The following is a 6000-nucleotide window of genomic DNA, read 5'->3' as shown; positions in this document are numbered from 1 at the left end:
TTTTCCCCACTTTTTGGCTATGAGAGTCTTTGTCACTACTCATGGGCTTTCTCTAGCTGTAGCGAGAAGGTGCTACCCTCTGGCTGTGAGGAGAGGGTTTCTCATTGCAGTGGCTTCTCTAGTTGTCCAGCACAGGCTCTAAGGTGTGCAGGCTTCAGTAATTGTGACTTGAGGGCTCTAGAATGTGGGTTGAGTAGTTGTGGTGCAGGGGCTTTGTTGCCCCGCAGCATGCGGAATCTTCCCTGACCAGGAATGGAATCTGTGTCCCCTGCCTTGACAGGTGGATTTTTAACCACTGGACCACCAGGGAAGTCCAGGAGTTCATCTTTAAAAGAACAAATCTTTTGACAGTGTTGCATTTTATCTGAGCCCTGCACTCCTGGAAGCTTTTGTGTTCTTCAACTTGTTAACAACAAAGGAGGTCCTTGTATATATATTCTGAAAATAAGATCTGTCTCCAGCTTTACCCAGGACTCACATGAGGCTCCTAATGAGTCATTTGTTTACCTGCCTCTATAAATCCCAGGTCCCCTTATTTTTTGTGAGACGTTCCTCATTAATTACCATTTTCCCTATTGCAATAGTATAAGTAAAATAATATCCTTAATTGTCCGATGCATTTTGCCTTCGCAGTTTCGGTGCTGTGACTTAAATAAGATTGGACCTCATCTTTGAATCTGCATTTACTCTATCCACATACTGAAGCTTCTCAGCCTCAGTTGTGCTCCCTTCTTGACTTCTAACCGGGGCCCCCACAGTGCTCCTGACTCCTGGCTGGTATTCTGGGCTCTGGTCTATTAGTAGCTGAGTAAGAATTTGATGCTGATTCTTTCTGAGTACTCACTTGTATTCCAGTCCTGGCTTTTCTTGGTTTTATTGTCTGACGAATTGGTGTTCTCTGTTGTAACAGATGTAATGTCATGAAAAACTTCTTTTCTCTACTGGATGGAAGATAGCACAGAATCAGAATTGTTAGTCTTTGCTGTTTGTCTTTTGTTTGTTTTGAATTCAAATCAACTAAGAATTTATATCTGACTCTCTGCAACCCCATGAACTACACAGTCCATGGAATTCTTCAGGCCAGAATACTGGAGTGAGTAGCCTTTCCCTTCTCCAGGGGATCTTCCCAACCCAGGGATCAAACCCAGGTCTCCCACACTGCAGGGAGATTCTTTACCAGCTGAGCCACCAGGGATGAGGAAGGGAAGAATTCCTTGATACAGACCAGCGAGTCTTGTATTTCTGTGTTTATGCTTGACTTATAGCTGAAATTTTAAACTTGAAGCTATTTCTCTCTGTATGTATCTGTATGTTTATATATATGTGATTCAAAAAGACCTTCACCTTTCCTTTGTGTGACTGTGTAATGTTTTCCTATTTCTGAATTGTATTACTAAATTAGATTATAAATCTCTTTATAGGAGCTCTATTCTGATTACCTTAGAGGTAAATAAGGGCTTATATAATGGAATATTCCTAAAATTCCAAGAAATTAAGGAAATCTATGGTGTTGGAGAAGACTCTTGAGAGTCCCTTGGACTGCAAGGAGATCTAACCAGTCCATCCTAAGGGAGATCAGTCCTGGGTGTTCATTGGAAGGACTGATGTTGAAGCTGAAACTCCAGTATTTTGGCCACCTGATGCAAAGAGCTGACTCATTTGAAAGGACCCTGATGTTGGGAAAGAAAAAGGGGACAACAGAGGATGAGATGGTTGGATGGCGTCACAGACTCGATAGACATGGGTTTGGGTAGACTCCAGGAGTTGGTGATGGACAGGGAGGCCTGGCGTGCTGCAGTTTATGGGGTTGCCAAGAGTCGGACACGACTGAGCGACTGAACTGAACTGAACTGAACTGAACTGAAATCCCAAATATTTTCAAGGTGAAAAAGATATATTCCTATGTAAACAAACTCAGAAATGTTTTAAGAATTCAAGTTAATGTAATTTAGGTAAATCTTTCACAAAGAAGACTTGCATAATTTTGGTTTAATAAAAACAGCTGTTTTTCTGAGTTATTGACAGTAAGTATAAAAATAGCATATATTTTGTTGTACTTTATGGGTTTTCTAAATATATACATGTTCACTTATTAGATAGTTAATGTTACTTTTACTTAATGTTTAAGATTATGAACAACATAAATTTATATTTTGCCAAATAGAATCATTATTCTGAAAAGTTTATTTCAACAGTAATTATGTTTTGTAGTATGTAAGCTTGAAGGTAATTTCCCAGAATATTAGGTGACTTAAAACTTTAGACTTCTACTAATCACCTCCAAGTAAGACAGAGTACTAAAACATTAATTACTAATCAGAATTTAAAGTTTGAATACACTTGCCTCTTATTTTTATATGCTGCTGAGAGGCTTTCTCTTTTGGGTTGTTAATGAGCAGGTTTAATTTTTGCCACTTTGAGACACTGTATTGTAAGGGACATGTATGGTTATAGGAAATTGTAAGCTCTGCTAATCTGTTGCAAAATGCTGGTGTGTGGCAGATTGTTCAGTTATCAGCCTCTTCATTTTCTCTGTGGAATAGAAGTTCCTGTGGTTAAAAGTTATAATCAATATATGTGAAGGAGATGCCAGAGAGGACCGACTCCATATGCAAGGTGGGCAAGATGTGCTTTTGTTAATGAAGCAAGAGAGTGGTTTGGTTCTAAATTATAATGACTGGTTGCTGCAGAATGAGAAAGAGAAGAGAGGAAGGCCGAACCTAAATGGATGTAAAACCTAATAGAAATTTGTGAAAAGGAAATTTTATTTGTTGTGGTCAGTGCTAGTTCAGGTTTGATAGCTTTCTTTATAAGATTTCAAAAAGCGCTTCTAGTGTCAAATATTGGTGGTGGTTTAGTTGCTAAGTCATGTTTGACTCTTTCGACCCCAAGGACTGTAACCTCCCAAGCTCCTGTGTCCCTGGGATTTCCAGAATACTGGAGGCGGTTGCCATTTCCTTCTCCAGGATCAGGAGAAAGGATCCTGATCTTCCTGGATCAGGGATCAAACCCCAGTATCTTGCATTGAGGGCAGATTCTATACCATTTGAGCCACCAGAGAAGCCCTAGTGTCAAATATTATGCTGATGCAAAATTGTGATTGTTTTTATCTCTGTTAAAATGGCAAAATGTTCTTGGTCCACTTAGCATGAAGTTTTAAAATATTATTCTTTGCCTTCTGCATAATGTTTTAGTTCACAGAAGTTGTGTCTTAACAGAATAATCTTCTATGGTTTAATGTTGATTTTAATGTATCTTTGATGATTTAAAAAAATAAAAGCTTATCACTTAGGAAAAAGCACGTTACCTTCAGTGTTTATTTTTGAATGCTTCATTGTCACTTTAAAACAAGAAGCAAAATGTCTCAGGCACTCATGATCCAATTCTATCTTAGATGTTCAAATCTCATAGCAACTTTTGATTTTTGTATTTCCAAAATCCAGTTATAAATGATATCTTTACACCTAAAAGTGTCTTTGAGATTTCCCAGAGGGCCCCTAGAAACTCAGAGAATTTGTTCTTTCACCTTGTAAAAAGAGAGGTGCTGCTGCTGCTAAGTCGCTTCAGTCGTGTCCGACTGTGTGTGACCCCATAGACGGCAGCCCACCAGGCTCGCCCGCCCCTAGGATTCTCCAGGCAAGAACACTGGAGTGGGTTGCCATTTCCTTCTCCAATGCAGGAAAGTAAAAAGTGAAAGTGAAGTCGGTCAGTCGTGTCTGATTCTTAGCGACCCCATGGACTGAAGCCCACCAGGCTCCTCCGTCCATGGGATTTTCCAGGCAAGAATACTGGAGTGGGGTGTCATTGCCTTCTCCGAGAGAGGTGCTAGAAATAATAAAATTTATTTCCTATGTTACTATTGATGAAAAGCAAAAAGTTGTCAAATCAGAAGAGATGCTTAGCCTTCCCTAGGTAAATTTGTATTGGTGATGTTATTAATACAAATATTTTAAATTGTATGTCATAGAGGAAATTCCTAGAGATTTTTTGGTGCCCTTGCTGTCTGTAATATATTTCTATTTATCAGATTCCTGGTTCTTTATTGCCTTATATTAGATAACAACAGTGTAGTATTAGTCATATTTTAGTATTTAAAAAAATTTTAACTTTGTTGCAACTTTATTTCTTTACTTTAAATGTAGTAACTTCTAGAACTGAAACCTGACTGCCTAGATCCCTATTAGGATACTAGATTGCCTTGTAGCTGGTCCTATTTCCCAAGATCTGAAAAGGCCCTGCAAGCTGAAGCCCAACAACTTGCCATAAACTTCCAAGGGCTGACCACTACAGCAGAATTCTCCCTGGACAAGCTGTGTTTGGATCACTAAGCAAGTGCAATGAAACATTCAGGTCACACGTGCTCTTTTACAAGATGTAATCAAGATAGTGGACAACGTCACCAAGAACAGCAACATCCAGACTGAAGAATTTTAAGAAATAGAGTACTGCCGAACAACCTTCTCCAACCTCTCGGAGTCCGTTGGACTAGCTGCCCTCAGAACTCAGCTTCTGGCTCTTTACCTTAATATAACACTCAATGCTAATATTTACCTTTTTAACTTTAGGCATCCCTCTTTCAAGATGCATGATCTCCAGTACCCTAAAATGACTGATCTTTGCTACCACTTCTCAACAGATGGTTCAACTGGTTTTACAAGAATAGCATTAACAAGAATCCCTGTATTGCAGGAAAAGGGACCTTGAGAGTTGATTCTTGTCTAACACTTGGAAATGAATTCATACCTCCTTTTGACCTTTCCCAGGTTCTTCTATTAATCATTGCTGGTGGCTTGTTAGTTCCATGTTCCTTACCAGGACCTCTTGTCATAAAATAACACATGTAAATGGTTACTGTGGTGGCTGGTCAGGGTGGGCGGTTTCAGTCAGTGTTTTCTCTAACAACTACCTTCCTGCAACACCTGGGAGACTGTTTCTTAGATCCTACTTTTCCCTCTCAAGAGGTTTATATTACCTCTGAGTTTTTCAGCCATGAATGATGCTTATCTGGGAAAAAGGGTTCTGACAATGTTGAATTATTTTCTGAAACTTGTGCTGTCAGAAAGTTGCAATAGTTAGGAAATCCCTACACTACTATATATAAAATAAACAAGGTCCTACTGTGTAGCACAGGAAACTATATCCAATACCTTGTGATAGCCTATAATGGAAGAGAAATTGAAAACAAATTCAGTTATGCATATGTGTGTGTGTAGAACTGAATCATTTTGCTGTACACCAGAAAATAACACAGCACTGTAAATCAACTATATTTCAATAAAATAAGATAAAAATCAATGCCAAAAGCCCAAACTCCAAAACCAACCAACCAAACAAAAAAGAAACCTGCCCCCTCATCCTTCCTTTGTATACTTCAAGATCCATTTCCATCCTTTCTCCTGACTCCCATAAGACATGTAGATTACTTTCTTATTTATCTGCTCTACAAAACCCAGGTTCTCTTCCTTTTTATGAGATGCTCTTCATTAATGAATGTTGTCCTTGTTGCAATAGCCTGAACAAAATCATATCCTTAATTATCTGATACAATTTGTCACACTCTCATTTCTATGGTTGAGTTCTCTCAATTTCTTCACTTCTCTGAGCCTCAGTTTCCCCATCTGTAAAGGACCATTATGTCCACCTCCAAAAAGATGTGAAGGTTGAGGCAATACACAAGAAAGAACAAGCTAGTCTAATAGCAAGTGGTCAATAAGTAATAGTCCTTCTCCCTAGAGGAAAACAGTCTCAATGCAATTGGTAGCCAGAGTGGGAACTGTGGTGACTCAAGATTGAAAGAGCAGATACAACCAAGGAGGGTCTTGGAATGCAGGAACAGAAAAACTCGACCCTTATTGTCCTTCCCTCCCCTATGTTGTAACTATTAATGGATTTCAGGTCCTCCTGAGCAGCGTAACCTGTCTCCCTCCTAACCCATAGGGAGAAGGTATTTGCCTTATTCTTCCCCCCACCGAGTATATGTGCTTCATCCAATCAGCAAAT

This window comes from Bos indicus, chromosome 3 (assembly GCF_029378745.1).
Source record: "Bos indicus isolate NIAB-ARS_2022 breed Sahiwal x Tharparkar chromosome 3, NIAB-ARS_B.indTharparkar_mat_pri_1.0, whole genome shotgun sequence".
NCBI lineage: Eukaryota > Metazoa > Chordata > Mammalia > Artiodactyla > Bovidae > Bos > Bos indicus.
The sequence above is the reverse complement of the archived record's forward strand: the minus strand, read 5'-3'. Positions refer to the sequence as shown.